The 16,959-nt window shown below is 43.1% G+C and overlaps 1 protein-coding gene across 4 annotated transcripts in view; it reads left to right on the top strand.

Moving 5' to 3' along the window:
• Positions 1-16,959, top strand: part of Acvr1 (activin A receptor type 1) — a 119,613-nt gene that overhangs the window by 42,520 nt on the left and 60,134 nt on the right. For 3 of the 4 annotated variants that reach the window (NM_024486.2, NM_001431446.1, NM_001431445.1), the window contains one exon: positions 8,328-8,599. The gene's annotated coding sequence lies outside the window, so the exon portion shown is untranslated. Of the gene's footprint in view, positions 1-8,327; positions 8,600-16,959 lie in introns of those variants that run through there. The other variant, XM_087654607.1, reaches the window with a different exon arrangement.

Genomic DNA, 16,959 nt, shown 5'->3' with positions numbered 1-16,959 from the left:
TTACTTTTTCTTTCTTTTTCTGAGCGGGCTGTTGCCATCCTCAGTACAAGGAGAAGATTGGAAAACCATCTTTAATTAAAGAGTATCCCTTTTTAGCATGATTCTAGAAACCTGCTAGCAATAGTAAAAGAAGTATCTGAGGAGCTTTGAGCTAGCGGGGAGGTTACTGACTTGGGATACTGCACTTCACAGTAAGAGGCAGTAGGTAAGGGACTTCCCGGAATCCCATGGCACAGGCTCAGAGGAACATGAGGTTACTGGCTCAGCACTTGCTCCACCTCACCTTGCTAAGACACGTGCAACCCCACAGAGAAGGGAAGCTCCTAGGGATGACTTGGTGCATACCTATGCAGTCAGTGGGAGAGGCAGAGTTGATTCTATTCCCCTCTCCCCCCCCCCCCCGGGGGGATCATTGATGGATTCTTGATTTTTATTTAATGTAAACTCACTGTACGGAGGGCTGAGGAGCACTTGTTGATTTGTTTGGGAAAGGATGTGATCCAGTTATAAAAACCTAGGATCAGTGAGTGAGCACGTGTATAATCCTAGCATTTGGGAGGCTGGAGGAGCCAGGGACGGGGGCCAGGTATAGCGGGACCCTGTCTCAAAACGACAGCAACCCAAACAAAATAATATGTAAGAACTTAGGTTTCTCCTTATTTCCTTTAGTTTTGAGAGAGTGTTTTCATTTTATAGCCCAACCTGGCCTAGAAGTGGGAGTAAGCCTTCTTCTTCAGCCGCCTAGGTTTTGGGATCATGGGTGTACGGCAGCACCCCTAGCTCTGAGGCTGTGTCTCTCACCATGAGATTTGCGGAGTAGTTGTTTAGATTGTTCATTACAGGACTGGCAGCTACTTACAAGGTCTACAGCTTGTCTGACACGATTGCAAGGAGGTGAACACATACACGCAGAAGCAAGGTTGCATAAATCATTGTTCATGTTTTATTTTTAACTTTATTGGATTTCCGGCCCTCCCCCTCTTACTCTCGTGTTCTTGGCATAGGGTCAGTTGCCTTAGAAGCCGTGGGAATGTCTATATGTCTATACGCCCGTGGGCAGATAATAATTCTAACGAAAACAAATAGGCTAGAACGTTGAACTGTTCTCCAGTCGTTGTTGTTGGAGCTTAGTGTAGGGAAGTGACGTGATGAACATTTAGGTTAGTAACTGGCATGCGTATAGTAAGGAGGTTTAGGAGCCCTTGGCTCTTTATGTTCCTCCGTTGGGTCTGTAGCTCAGGGTAGGCCATGCGGCAATGGCTCTTAAGTATGAGTTTGCCATTGTGAGTGCATTTGTTTTTTTCTGTAATTTAGACTCCGTCTAAACCATATAGATTTCAGTCAAGGCGTTTGGCAATAGGAGCAAGATGTCAAATGCAGAGTCCCTGCTTTCTGCAGTGTCTTCCTTAGCACCCCAGAATAAAGCTGAGTAGATCCAAAGTGCTAGACACCCCATTAGAAAACCAGAAAATCTGGTCCTGGCCCAGTGGGTGGCATCCCTGCGAACCCTGTGAAGGTGCTTTGAGATCAGGAGCTGATGAAAGCCTGGATGTTGTTCTGTGTGAAGGTAATCATCAAGGACTATTGTGTTCCGGTGAGGGTGAGTCAACAGTTAAATCATGGGTACCTTATGGTCGGGGGAGGATAGCGCTGGGGCGGGATGTACTCGTGGAAGCTGAATCCAACAGTCTTTAAAGGAATCTGCTGAGCCTTCAAGTCTGATTCCATTCAGGGGTGATGGGTTGGGAGAGTGCACATGTACGTTCAAACACACATACTAAAGAAGTAGACACCTTTGGGCACAGGTAAGAGGAGAGACCAAGGATGGGGAAGAATGGAAGAGTGAGCTGTGTGTGAGGCTGCCTGTGAGGGATGTCTTTCTGTCATGCTAGACTCTACTCCTCTCCGAAGTCACACCTCCTCCATAGTGAGGTGGTAAGTTTGGGGTGGGGGTGGGTTTCCATTTTAGTCTCTAACCTTTGTTATGATGACTACTTAGTTAACGTATTCTCTTGCCTGTGTCTGAGTGTTTTGCCTACATGCATTTCTGTGTGCCATGTGTATGAATGGTGCCTGTGGAGGCCAGAAGGAGATGTTGGATTCCCTGGAACTGGAGGGATGAATGGTTGTGAGCTGCCCTGTAGGTGCTGGGAACTGAACCAGGGTCCTTTGGAAGAGCAGAAAGTGCTTTTAACCACTGAGCCTTCCCTCCAGCCCTGGTCTGTAGCCTTCTTATTTAGAGTGTTAATTCTTTTGAGCTTCTGCCTGTGGACATTGGACTCTTGGTCTTTGTTTCCTGTCCCCCTTTTCAGGTTTTTGTGTGGAACCTTTTACAGTACCTACTTCAATACAGCAACCATAGATTAAAGTGGTCAGGTCTCGGCCTGTTCACAATCCAACATCAGTGACTCTCATTGCTACCTGTTTTCACTCCTTAAGTCCTGACTTTATCATAAGCTGGTTGTAATGAACCACCGAGTGCCATATACCCTTCCAATATGGCCGCTCTGCAGGGAAGTCATGATGCTGGCTTTGCCTGTAGGAGAATGCTGCATGAACTGTTGGGTCAGACCACGTGACAGACGGTTGGCAGGGCTGGGCTTCAATCCAGGGCTCTGGTGCAAGCCTGGAGCTCCACTATGGCCTGTTGCCTTTGTTCTCTCAAGTTTCATCCTTGAACCTCTTTATGTTTCTGGCACAAGTAAGTGGGTCTTTGGTTGGACAAATGAAAAGGGTTTTGATGGACCGCCAAACCACTTCAGTGGAGAGTTTAGAGGTTACAAAATATAAGCAGGTTATCTTCAGAAGTGTAGTCTGGGACTTAATTACACCGAGTAATTAAGTAATCCACCATGAGTCCCCCTCCTCAGCCAAATTATACTTTAAATTCTAGAGGAGAGCCTCTCTGATAGTTGGGCCTTAAGTCAAGTCCCTGGGAGTGTACAGTCATCCTTGTTTCTTTGGGTGATCTGTAGGCTGGGGGCAGACTTACATGTTTTTACCTTAAAACACCCTAAAGATTTAATTTTATTTTTCATATTGTGTCATCTTTCTCTAAGCCTTTCTTCTTCTCCTCTTAGAAATCTTATGTTTGTGTCCTACTCATCCATAGATGTATACCTGGAGGGAGGGTGGCACTTCTGTGATAGAATTCTTCCCTAAGACTTCTTGGATAGGGTACTATATCTGTTTTTCCAGAACCTAAGAAAAGTCAGTTATCCAGGCAATGGGAAACACATTATAATTCTTCTAGGAGAGTTAAAAGAGTCAACACAGAGGCGTTAGTAGATAAGAGGAGATTAAAAGGGCCCTGTGGGTTGAAGGATAGGATAGATTGACATTTTTTGGAGTCAGAGCAGGAGAGGCACGTAGGAGAGACTCGGTCACGATGGCTTATAGCTGTTGCTATGTTATAAGCGTGTGTTTGTGGCCCAGTCTGCTAGTCTTGGTGAGTCATCCTTGCAAATAAAATCAGTTTATATGCATAGCATACTGTATACAAATCCTAAGTGTGGCATTCCAAGAAATAAGTCTCAGAAGCAAAATACATCTTTCACTTGGCAGCTTCAATATTCCGCTACGCATACTACTGTTAACGTAGCTTGTGGATTTGAATGTAGGTTATTGTATAGGTCAACAAACTTTATCTCCCAAGGGCTAGATAGTAAATATTTTATGCCTTGCAAGCCATAAGGACTCTGTCACAACTATCAGCTCTGCCATTTCAGTGTGGAAGCAGCCAGCACACTATATGTAAAATGAACACATGTGTCTGTTCCAGTAAAACTCTTATTTGTAAAAGCGGGTTGTAGGCGCCATTTTGCTTGGTCTTAGGCTGCTACTCAGTAATGTTTGCAAGTGTCTACCAGGTTTTAGTATTTCTTATAGGCCATAATCTTTCGCCAACATCACCAAGTACATTGCCTTATTAACACTGTCTCATGTCCACGAGAAAGAGAAGTTTGGGTTTTATCCTCATCATCGTTTCTCAAGCTGGCCTTCAATCCCTGGCTCAAGTTCCCTTATTTCTCAGCCTCTGGAGTAGCTGAGGGGACCCAGGCCTATGCAACCATATTTGTTGTGTTTGGAAAGAATTTAAGAATTTTTTTTTTATTATTTCTGGAGATTTTTAGAAATACCCGTATTTCCTCCCCAAATCCAAAGATTAAAATTTGTGAAGATTTTGAAAGAAAGGGAGCGTCTACCCTCCTCTGTACCCCTTCATTTGTCTAGCAGTGGTGGACAACTTTTGGTCGCTCGCCATCTCCTTCTCAGAACCTTTGGGGCTGCTGATGTTCAGAACATGTGAGCTACGATTTTTTTTTTTCATTGAGCTGTTGGGAATTTTAGGAACTGGTTAATGTCCTTCTGTCCTCCTTACCTCTATCCAGAATTAATTCTACTAGTAATGGTAGACCAGACCTCTCTTTCTCACTTACCCCCAGAGCCAGGGTAGACTATTTCTGTAGGAGTCTTGAAGGCTGCACCGCTGAGCCATTTACCCAGCCCCACAGTAACTTAGTGTTGGAGTGAAAGGACATGATAGTGTCATGCAAATCATTGGTATCAGCAGGTTTTATAGTTTCCTTACTGTGATACTTTACCCAGATAGGAAAGGGAACCTAAGAAAATCATCTCTGGATGTTCAGTTCAGAATACAAAAAAAAAAAAAAACAAAACAAACAAAACAAAACAAAACAAAACAAAAAAACAAGAGACAGTTTAAGTTGGTGGCAAGTGAGGGCATAAACTTTTGAAGTAAGAAAACTATGGTTTCTGGTCTTACCACTTAGGAGAAATATGACCGTGGTCACTTACTCACAGTGTCTGAGTGTAACTTTCTTATGTATGAAACAGGAATTGGACTCCCATTCATGTTTGCTGTAGTTGATAAGATTAAGTCAGACAACATAAATAATGTGGTTAACTAGGGTCAGAGCCGAGTGTCTAGCCGGGCAAGATTCCTAGCCGCTCTCCAAGGTGAGAGCTATTTATATTTACGGTTTTCTGGGGGGGAAACTGACAAAGGTTAAACGATGTAGGAAGGTCACAGCTTGCCTGCTTCCAAGTCTACGTTCTTTCATGTTATCCCACTTCTTTAGGTAATTTCTTTAATAAGTGCTGTAGTTTATTTAGGTAATATGGCTAGCTAGGTAGAATGTACGGATAGGAGATTGTTTCAAGAAAGACAGAAACTCTCAATGTTTGGAAGCCACGGTTGCTAGAAGCCAAGGACACGGTTTTAACGGAAGAGTTGAGACTTGTCCTGGTTTTGTTTTTCTGTTGCTTATTTTCCTAAGTGTAAGCATTCTCTGCATTACTTCATTCTCAGGGGCGGATGTCTCTCGTGGGTTTCTAAATCCAATCATGCTCTTTTAAACCTCAGCACAACAAACATACAGCTGTGTTAAGTAGCCAGCATTGAAGTTAGAACGTTGGATTGGATTTCTCTCTTTCCCCCCTCGAGGCTACCCTCCCCTCCTTCACAGGAACATGTCAGGATTTATGGGTTCGGTTTTCATCCACATGGCTTGGTTAGCTGCCAGAGGCGAAAACTCATAGCCAAGCAAATACGTTGGCCAAACTTTTAAGGAAAAAGCTTCGGCCTCAATAAAAGTCTAGTTCAAGTTGTTGTCGTTTGTTACATAATTATCTTCTAGCACAGATTTTAATTAGTACATAAGTCTTTAGTTTGTATTGTATTTTAAGTGGCTCACGGTTTTGAATATAGCAATTTTCGTTTGCCTTTTATTTCTGCCCAGGCTGCTTACTGACATGAAGGTTATGTGTAGGCAGATAGGCTCTACATGGGACATTTGAAGACTTAGATATTCAGGATTTGTTCAACACTTGAACTTTTTATTTTACCATCCTTGCAAACTTTTAAAAAAAATCTATTTAGTTTTTTAGATGTATTCATTTCATGTGCATGAATGTTGGTCTGAATACATATGTGTGTGCACCATTTGTGTGAGTCACAGATGGTTATAAACCAATATGTGGGTGCTGAGAACTGAACCCTGGTCTTCTACAAGAGAAACAAGGACTCTTAACTACTGAGCCATCTCTCCAACCCCCTTACTATATATATATATATATAGTATCACAGTTTTGAGTGCAATTTATAGGTAGCCTGGAACATTTGGTAATAAACATTCAATTACATTTAAATTTTATTTTGACTTTTATCCTGTACCAAGTATACTAAGTATGGTGAAGAAGAATGGAGCAGTAGAGTAATATGTGATCTGTACCTGACTTTAAACTGGTTTGGGGAAAAGTCTACTACAGAATTGGAATCTGTACAGAATCGCACCATCTTGAGTGATATAAGATATGGAGACCCAAGAATTAGAACGAGAAAGACCTGGAAGATGTAATAATAGTCAGAGAAGGCTGAATGGAGGAAGGGAACGGGAACATGATTGAAGTACAGTAAGGAATTCCACGTGTCAAAGATGACAGGCTGTAGGCGTAGTAGTTTAATAGGAGACCAGGGCAGGAATGGTGCTCAGTCCCCAACATTGTTTTAGGGGTCTTTGAACTGTATGATCTGCTACTGAGAATGTTTCTTGAAGGTGGACCAAATCCAGCAATTTCTTATTTCTTATGCAAGAAATTAGTTAGTTGGTATACTGTTGTCTTTAGTAGGGGCACCATTCCAGGGAGGAAGACTTCATCTTAGCACTCAGTAACAGTAGTTTTTAAGCAAAGAATTGCAAGAAACAAAGAAACAAAGAAATAAGAAACAAGAAACAAGTATCAACAGTAATTTATTACTTACTAGTTTTAAAAATTACTACTACTACTATTACTACTACTATTACTACTACTACTACTACTACTATTACTACTACTACTACTACTACTACTACTACTACAACTACTACTACTACTACTACTAACTACTACTACTACCTTTTTGCTAATCTGAAACAACCACGGTTGCAGCTGCACTCTGTTCTTCCTAGCTGGCCAGTAGATGACATCTTAGTACCTTGACAGGCCAGGGAACAGCTTTGGCTGACCCATTTCGGCTAACCCACTCCTAAAACACACAGCGAGCACACAAAGCAACATTTTGCTGAACCCATCGTATTTCCTTAGCACCAGGATCTGCCCAGAGAAGTTCTAGCACTTCAACAGTTCATGGAAACTCAAGAGTTTGTGGGTGAAGAATATTTTTAAGGTACCCATTGGAGGAATGATCACCACTCTGACTTTGTGACGTGATTGATTGGAATGGCTAATTTCTGGTTGATGCCACTTCAGAGAGTTTTTTTTTTTTTTTTTTTTTTTTTTTTTTTTTTTTTTTTTTTTTACTGTGTCTTGTTTTGGGCGTGCTATTTCCTGTCTAAACTTTTCTTTCAAGTGGATTGGGATCCCCAGCTTAAGCTGAAGAGAGGCATAGTGTGATAGCATCTGCGAAACTTTTCTTTTGAATTCCAGGGTAGATGGGAGGTTTTCTTTTCCACATGGTTATTTAGGAATGCCATATTGTAGGTTTGTTTTCTACAGGGATTTCTTTACACAAGAGGTCTCTTGGCAAAGCTTTCCTGAGGCTAAAAACCTGGGAGCTCTTTGCTGAGGGGAGTGTGGGGTCTGGTGCTTTGGCTAACGATCTGAATGGGAAAGTTTGATTCTAATAGAAATTTCCTCTTCCTCTGGCAAATGTTGGTGTTTTTTAGTTTTCAGCTCTTCCTAAAGGAAAAGGGAGTTTGGGTGGTTTTTGTTTTCCATTAGTTATCTGGGGCCCCTTCCCTTCCGTTTGTGCCTGGTCCCCACCATTGTTTTCAGGGTCTTTGAACTGTATGATCTGCTATGGAGAATGTTCCTTGATGGTGGACCAAATCCAGCAATTTCTCAGTACTTATTCAAGAAATCAGTTAGCTGTTATACTGTTGTCTTTTGTAGGGACCTCCATTCTAGGGAGGGAGACTTCATCTTAGCCTTTATGCTGCTCAGACTTTTTCTTTCCTCCCCTTTTTTTTAAAGTGTCTGAAATAATATTCATAACCATTTTCTGTTTGACTGTCTCAGGATGGTTTAGAGTAGGTGGCATATGGGCTTTAAAGCAATTTGACTTTGAATTACTAACCTCTTACTGGGTTTGTGTCATTTATAAAAATATTTAAAGAGCATTGCAGCTCTCTGACCTCAACACATGCATATTAGCATTTCAGATTTTCCGTCCTTGCTTCTCCTGCTAATGGGCTGTCACTTTATGGTTCCAATGGAGAAGCTTGTCAGATATACTTCCTTTAGTGAACACAGAAGTGCAGCGATCTCCTCTGCTAAGCACATTTCTTTCTTCTCTCCTTCTGCAGCATCCAGTGCTGGTGAGCTTGTCTGGCTATAGGGAGCCTGCTGGGGGAAACTTACAGCTTCAGAAGACTCCTGGAGAGCCTCTCCCTCCACACTCTCCCTTTGAGCAGTCAGTGCCTCTCTGCTGGAGAACCTGTGCTGGGTGTGCCCCAGAGCTGGCTTTGACTGTAGCCTGTCAGGCTCTCCCTGGACCTCACGGAACAGCATTGCCAGCCACACGGCTTCCAACAAATCACCTCTTTTCATGCTGTTTGGCACAGATCGAATCTACAGGGTAAGTTTTCTGCCTTGGTGTTGATTTAGATGGTTTACAGAATTCTAATACGAGAAAGTTTGGGGCAGCGGGCTGGTTCTTAGTTCTTTCACAGCCTGAACGGTAAGGTTTTTTACTGGGTCATAGCTTCACAGTCTTTAGCTTTGGGCAAGCGGTTAAAAGGCGGTAGCATATCCCTGTATAGAACATACCTCCTCCCCTTGTTGGTTTCCCACCAGGACCACAATACTTTTCTTTTTTTATTCCTTTCTCACCTTTTCCACATGTGGACCTAGTGACTTAGAGAAGTGTTTTACGTAGAAAACATATATATCAACTGTTCTAAAACCGGTAAAACACGGTAGATGTTGTGGCTTCTCCCTTGCACTTGATATTTTGTAGGATTTAATTTGTGTGTAAGTAATGCTTCCTCAGTGTCCTTTATGTGACAGTAACATAGTAATAACCAGCACTCCAGTGATGAGTGAGCCTATAATTTAAAGTGGGTGGGGAAAGCAGACTTCTCACCTCAGGGAACTAAAGGAGCCTGTGGCTGTTGATACTGGGCTCTTCAGGTTGCGACTGTATTTTCTTTCTTTCTTTTTTTTTTTCGTATTTTTATTGGTTATTTTACTTATTTAAATTTCAAATGTTATTCCTCCTTCCCAGTTTCCCCTTCATAAACCCCTTATCCTCTTTCCCCCCTCCCCCTGCCTCTATGAGGGTGCTCCCTCACCCTCCTACCCACTCCCGCCTCAGAACCATAGCCTTCCCGTACACTGGAGCATCTAGCCTTCACTAGACCAAGGGTCTCCCCTCTTGATGCTTAACAAGGCCCATCCTCTGCTACATATGTGGCTGGAGCCATGGGTCCCCCCATGTATACTCTCTGATTGGTAGTTTAGTCCTTGGGAGCTATTGGGGAGGGGGTTCTGGTTGGTTGGTATTGTTGTTCTTCCTATGAGGTTACAAACTCCTTCAACTCCTTCAGTCCTTTCTCTAAGTCCTCCATTGGGGTCCTTGTGCTCAGTCTGATGGTTGGCTGCGAGCAGCCACATCTGTGTTGGTCAGGCTCTGGCAGAGCCTCTCAGAGGACAGCCATACCTGGCTCCTGTCAGCAGGCTCTTCTTGGCATCAGCAACAGTGACTGCATTTTCAAGGCCAGGGGAAGCATGCTTTGGGCTGTTCAGAAGGTATTACTTGTTTCTCTTCTTCATTTCCTGGGGGGCTAGCAGCTTAGAAACTCTGACTTCCATCCTTTGAGGGTCTTGAGATATTCTTAGGCCTAGGCAAAGTAGTGTGAGTCTGAGTTAGTTTTAAGAGGAAGTAATGAATAACAGAGGTGCCATTGAGACCTTTATTTTGTTTATTTATTTATTTGCAGGGTGGAGGGGGTAGCGGCTGGAGTTAATCACTGACTCTGTCTGTCTCAGTTTTGAAACAGTGAGAAAATGACTGGGCTCAGTTGTTTCTCAGGGTGTCCAAGAGTGAGGCTCATTAGAGGAGTTTTCAGATACCTTTCTTCGAGAATGAATATTCACATTTTTTATTATTGTATACAAAATTTGGGTCTTTAAAAAAGTAGTGTACTCAACGCACACAGGTTTTAAAAGGCACAAAAGAAGTGTGGGCTGAAAAACAAGTCTTTTCTGGTTTGCAGAGACCGCAGCTGATCATCTAGCCACCCACTGTTAGTCTTCTTTAAAGTTTTCCTTCCAAGCATATGTAACACACACGCGTGCAAACTGTAGCTATGTCTCCCAGCGGTAATGACATGTGAGTTTTGCCTCATACAGTTCTTCCCTATGTATCAGTGATCCGCTCCTTTACGATGGGTGTGTGGTATTCCAGTGGAGGAGGGCTGTTATGGACCTAGGCCGTTGTATACTGATGCATGCCCATTTTACATACAGTTTTTATCTTCAGGAACAGGCAGCAGGGAATAGCCACGTGCATGCGTGGTCTCATACAAGAGTGGGCATAGCTGTAGGGCCTGTTCCTAGCAGGGCTGCTGGGTCACTGGAGGGTCTGTTCCTAGCAGAGCTGCTGGGTCAAGGAGCATGCGCATTTTGATTACGGAGACAGTCTGTTGCCAGTTGTTCTGCCCATGTTTGGGAAGTTTTAGATTTCTCCACAGAGGTGAGAACACCGCTTCCTTACACCTTTGCCAGCCACAGTGTAACCGACAAACTGATAGGTGCAAATGTCAATTTAGCATCTCTGTCATTTCATCCTTCTTCTTTTAATTAACACCATGCATCGGTCCATGGGCTTAATAACCAGTTACGTTTCTGGCGCCGTTCCCTCTAATTTGAGTCTATCGTCCGTTATCCCACCATACTCTTGATGTTTTACCCTTGGAATGCTGATTTCTTTTGGGAATACAGATTTTCGTAATCAGTTTATACCCTCTCTCCCCCTGCTTCTTGCCGTTTGTATTGTTTGTAGATCTCTTTGGTCATATGTATAAAATTTTGCCTTGCTGATTATTAAACATTCCACGTAGTTAGATGTCTTCACTCGGCAAATATTTACCAAATGTCTTTTACATATTAGGATCTTGTTCTAAGTACCCAGCTGTACAGTAGAAGAGAAAATAGACTCCAATTTTGCTCACCGAGACTTGGATTCTAGTGGAGGAGGTAGTCGATAAAGCACAGATAGATTTGTAGAGATAAATATACAGTATGTTATTTTGTGGTGTCAGACATTTGTGTCAGTGAAGACATTTCTCTCAGTGGCAGGTTAAGAGACCCTCGTCCAGCTTCTGGCTGGTGTGATGTGGTTCTTTTATTTAAGTGTTAACTCTTTGTTCCAAGTGGAATGCTATGTGTAACCCAATTTAATTTCTGTCTAGGTGCTCTGTTAGTTAGTGTGTGGCTGACCCCCTGTAACCAAGGGACTGAAATACACAGTGGCTCTCAGGACACAGACGTTTACTCTTTTTCCTCATTGAACAGTCCCAGCAGGAAGAAAACAGCTGGGCGGAACAGACTGGGTTCACCTATGTTGTGAAACCAGGGCTCCTTCTTTCTCATTGGCCAGGAGTATCACTGTGGTTATTATCTGTAGGGTTTTATCAGGTCCTGTCAGTGGCAAGAACAAAGGTGAAAGTTCAGGGCAAGTGTTAGAGTTTGCAGAGTTCACTACCGCCTGAGTGGTCACTGACAAGTTAGTCCTGTAGGTACATTGGCTTTGTTATTTTAGTGCCTCCCTGCTGCTGACAGTCACTGCTTGGTCTTCTGGCAGAGTGGCAATATAGTCACTATACTTCCAATCTTTTTATTTGTTCACTGTTTATCTTCTCTGAAAATCCTCCCAACCCCTTTCTTTGATGTGGCCTAACAATAGTTCCAGGTTGACCTTGAACTCAAGACCCTCGAGCCTCAGTCTGTTTACTGCTAGGAATAGAGACCTGTATTACCAGCCCTGGCTTTTGTTTAAATATGAATTTTCCTGTGTATTTTGGCCTATTTCTGAGATTACTTGTAGCTTCATTCATTTGTCTATCTGTGCAGATTTGAGAACTTCAGATTAATGTGCTTTCTTAGATACGGACTCTCCCTGCCTTGTTTCGTTTTATATATATAGGATTTTTGTATTTGTTGTTTTATTTGGGTTGTGCTTTTTAAGAATATAAACATTTAAGAGAGTCATTTTCCAATCACCACTTCCCCCATGCAAGGAAGAAAGCTGCCAACAGCACGGGGTTTGGCGTAAACTTTGTCAGTGAGGGTTCCTATGTTGGAGGTGTTAATGTTGGTGATCCTATTGCATAGTTACACTGATCTGGATGCCTGTCCTTCTCTGTCCTTGGACACTAGAACCTGACTTCATTGAAGTGGGTAGGAGGAGTGAGAACCAGTTTATATGATATGGTGTTCATTCCATATTAATAAGTGATTTCTGCTTATAACAAGGAAACTGACACTTATTTTTCTATTCTATTGAAAATAAACTGGGATCTTGGAACCCTCCCAAACAAAACAAAACAAAACAAAACAAAAACAAAAACAACCCTCCACCCAAATATCCTAAGGTTAAAGTTATAGAAAATATGTTTCGGAAGCATAGACTTGACTGGAACACAGAAACCTGGACCGAATTTTGGATACTGAATCTGATGCTGGCTTGTGTGTGTGGTGTGTGATGTGTGTGTGTGTGGTGTGTGTGTGTGTGTGTGTGTGTGTGTGTGTGTGTGTGTGTGGTGTGTGGTGTGTGTGTGTGTGTGTGGTGTGTGTATGTGTGTGTGTGTGTGTGGTGTGTGGTGTGTGTGGTGTATGTATGTGTGTGTGGTGTGTGTGGTGTGTGTGTGTGTGTATGTGTGGTCTGTGTGGTGTGTGGTGTGTGTGTGGTATGGTGTGTGTGTGTAGTGTGTGTGTGGTGTATGTGTGTGTGGTGTGTGTGTGTGTGTGTGGTCTGTGTGGTGTGTGGTGTGTGTGTGGTATGGTGTGTGTGTGTGGTGTGTGTGTGGTGTATGTGTGTGTGGTGTATGTGTGTGTGTGTGTGGTGTGTGGTGTGTATGTGGTATGTGTGTGTGTGTGGTGTGTAGTGTGTGTGTGGTGTGTGTGTGGTATGGTGTGTGTGTGTGGTGTGTGTGTGGTGTATGTGTGTGTGGTGTATGTGTGTGTGTGTGGTGTGTGGTGTGTATGTGGTATGTGTGTGTGTGGTGTGTGTAGTGTGTGTGTGGTATGTGTGTGGTATGTGTGTGTGTGTGTGTGGTGTGTGTGTGGTATGTGTAGTGTGTGTGTGGTATGTGTGTGGTATGTGTGTGTGTGTGTGTGGTGTGTGTGTGGTATATGTGTGTGTGTGTGGGGGTGTGGTGTGTGTGGTATGTGTGTGTGTGAGTGTGTATAAGACAGCACACATTCAGCTTTGATCTTTGACTTTTTTTTTAAAATCTGTAAACCTGATTTACTCTTGAAGCTTTGTTGCCTGATAGAACTTTCCCTGGGAAGATGAAGCACACATATCTACCCAGACAGGGATCCCACAATAGACCAAAATAAGGATACCATCAAAGTTCAGCTTGGTGAACTAATGGCTTTTATTGATGTTACCTTCAGGAGTATGGGTGAGAGGTTACTAAATGACTCACAGACGGCTGTGTTATCAAGGCTCACCCCAGCATGGAAGCACATTGCACAGCATGCAGGCACCTCAACAAGTTGGAAACTGTCCTTTCCAAGTGACTCTCGTCTGAACTTCTTCTAGGCAGCTTAGCTGGGGTTTGTTTTCCAGGCAGCTGGTCTGGTCTCAGAGTCTTCCTTGCAGCCCAGCTTCCTTCCGCCTGAGGGACACTCTCAGCTTTTATTGCTTATTCTGTCAGAGAGGTGTCTAGTGAGTCTGGTCAGTTTCAGGGACTTCCTGGAGCTATTTTGAGTTCTTTACTTTCCTGCTTAAGGGGTGTACCTACATAATGGAATGTTTCAATCCTAGAGGAAATTGTTACACAACAAGCAAACAAGCATATCTAGCTTAGTTAATTCTGATAAAGTGAGATTTTTGTTACCTTCATAGAGGTCAAGCACAATGGTAGTCTACAGGGTGCGATAATTGCTTCCTTGTTCTCTATGGTTTTGTCATGGAGAGGTCTGCACGCAGCAGTATGGTTCAGTATGGCCCCTCCTTCTCCTAGCTGGTAAGGCTCTCAAACTTCAGATTTCCCCCCACAAGTCCTTCTTTACTTATTTGTTAATGAACTCAGCCATTGGACTTCTCAATTTTTTCTAGATAGACTTTGGTGACTATCTTCTTGCTTTGGTTCTCTTTCAGTGGGAAATGGCATCTTAATATTGCACCCTGAGCAGCAGCTAGGTCACTGTTACTGGAAGGCCATTGTTTAGAAGCTATTTGATGTGGGCAGGACCTGGAATCATGAGTAGAATATTTCTCACAAATATTTCCAGTTTAAATTTTCTTTCAGAGTTTTTTTTGCTTAAGTGTTGCTGTTACACCTCTATATCTTCTTCATTTTACACAAAGGACTCCGGTTCATAGGGACACTGAGGAGTGACAGTATTGGCCACAGTTACTTACTTGGTCAGTACTAGGCACACAGCATTGCCAGAATGTCACAATGCTAACATCACACCAGTACTAACCATTCTGAAAGAACCCATAACCTCCTTTTTTAAAGTACACTGTTCCTAGTCTTCCTCATTTCTTCAGGCCCAGATTGTCTATAGTCAATAATTTATCTACCGGGATTAAAGACTGATTTGACTTTAGATGATATTGGAATAGTATCAACTTTGTTAGGTGAGATGTTGGACTTGTGGACACACACACACACACACACACACACACACACACACACACACACACGGTCTTAACTATTAGGGACCTAATGGAAGAACAGAGGAAGTCAGTTTCTATAGCTTCGGAGATGGAGAATAGGTTGTTGCTTATTTTGTTTTTACATTATATTGTTTGTTTTTGGGGGATTGGGGGTGGAAAGGTATCCATTGTTTTTCGTAAGACAGAATGAATTGTTTCTACCCTGCAGGCTTTCTATCTCTATGTACTTGGGACATCATCTATTTAAAAAATAATTCTCCTCATTGAGTAGAGGGTGCTTAATTTTATTATGAACATTGCTCCTTTCAGGTCAGTGAGTGGTTTGGGTTGGGTGGATAGTCATTGGGTTAGAGCTGTTTTCTGGTCTCTTTCTATGTGGTATGCATCTAGAAGTTTGCAGTCTGCCCCCTTGCTCCCAGCACCCCCCCCTCACCCAAGGCTCCCCCCATTTCCCAGTGCCTCCTTGGTTTCTGTTGTGGTTACTTGAATGCTAACCGGTTCAACTTGTGCTCTGACCATGGTACATGGCTCCTCTTTGCTTTCTCATGATTGTATTTATACTTTGGACGGATATATTTAAATGAACAGCTGTGCGGTTTGTTGAGTCATACCACAATTATCTGATTCTGTTGTAGCTGTTTGACTGGCAAAAGCATATTTCAAGCTAAATTGTGAGAAAATTCCATTAATCACACTCTCCTGGGGGAGGGGAGTGGAGAAAGACCACTGTGAAAAGTCCTTTTAGAGATTAATTAGTGATTCCATTATTTAGAGTACGTTGATCTGGTTGAAACTTAGTGTGTCACTTACAGAAACTGAACGAAGGTGCAAATAGCTATAAAAGGCTTAGTGACTCTCAGCCTTGTAGGCAAATGTCTCTGAAATAGCCGTGGTGCAGCAGCTCTTCAGTGATGTGATCTCTTTAAGGAGATCAGACCTGGAGGATTCCCTTTTCTTGAGACTTCAGTGTACTCCACTTGGTGCTTGAGTTCATTGGCTAAGTGTTTTGTTTTAAGCTTCCGGGTTACACTGAACACAGAAGATGTTATGTCTTTCTTTTTCTCTCTTCTCAAATGTACTAATTGCAACTGTAACCTCTGACTGAGTCTTTGGCTTCTACCAGCCAGCTCCGTTTTTATCTTGACACCTCCTTGAGGTTCTCTCTGAGGTTATTAATAGGCACAGAAGCATGACTTTCTGAATAGCGTCAATAACTGTTAGAAGACGTGGGGGAGATAATATGTCAATTTCTGACTTGTAGGAGCCATGTTTTCAAGCTACCAAGTTGTCTCAGAGTCACTAGGGATGGCTCTGGGCATATCAGCTGGTGTCTGCAGTGAGAGATCCCAGCAGGCCTTTCCAAATGGGCTATTGTCCACCAGGAGCTGTCTGGTGCACCCAGAGGCTGCTAGTGCCTTTCTGTCTGCCCGCTTCTCTTGGATGGTACTCCGGAAAGCTGGAACCCAAGTTAGAAGTGATCTCTTTTAATTTGTCTCAAATACTCAGTTGCTTCTACACTAAATTGAGGTCACAGAAGCCCCTCCCACCCCCAAGTCACTCCCTTGCCAAGCACTATCAAACTCACACCTTGACTCTCCTACCCCACCTAAAGCAAATACAATGTAGACGAATGATTAAAACTAAGGTTTCAGTTCATCTAGAGTGCCTGGCCACTGCAAAGGGATGCCACCAAGGAGGCTTGCATTCAAACAGCGTACTGATGCTCATTTGGGGGATCCAGAGAAGAGTAATGAGTACATGGCAGAGTTTGCCTCAGATTAAGTGCTTTGAGGCAGGTATTGCCAGGACATGTAACACAGAGGGCTGAGCAGCAAGGTTCAACACAGGGCTGGGTTTGGAGTGTGAGGGACCCAGGCGTGAGAGGGAAGGTGGAGCAGAAAGAATCCACAAGGTGTTTTTTCTCACCTCTACAGATATAGTGTACCTCTATAGTGTAGTGAGAGCAGAGGGTGGGAGGGGGGAGAGCAAAGGGTAGACTTAAAGGGGATGGAGGAGGAAGAAGGTAGGGAGAGAGGGAGAGAGCATGGTTTTGAATTGTGCCTGCTCCCAAACCTAATACA

This window comes from Rattus norvegicus, chromosome 3 (genome assembly GCF_021556685.1).
Source record: "Rattus norvegicus strain SHRSP/BbbUtx chromosome 3, alternate assembly SHRSP_T2T, whole genome shotgun sequence".
Taxonomy (NCBI): Eukaryota; Metazoa; Chordata; class Mammalia; order Rodentia; family Muridae; genus Rattus; species Rattus norvegicus.
Note: the sequence above shows the minus strand (reverse complement) of the source record. Positions and strands in the feature narration are given on the sequence as shown.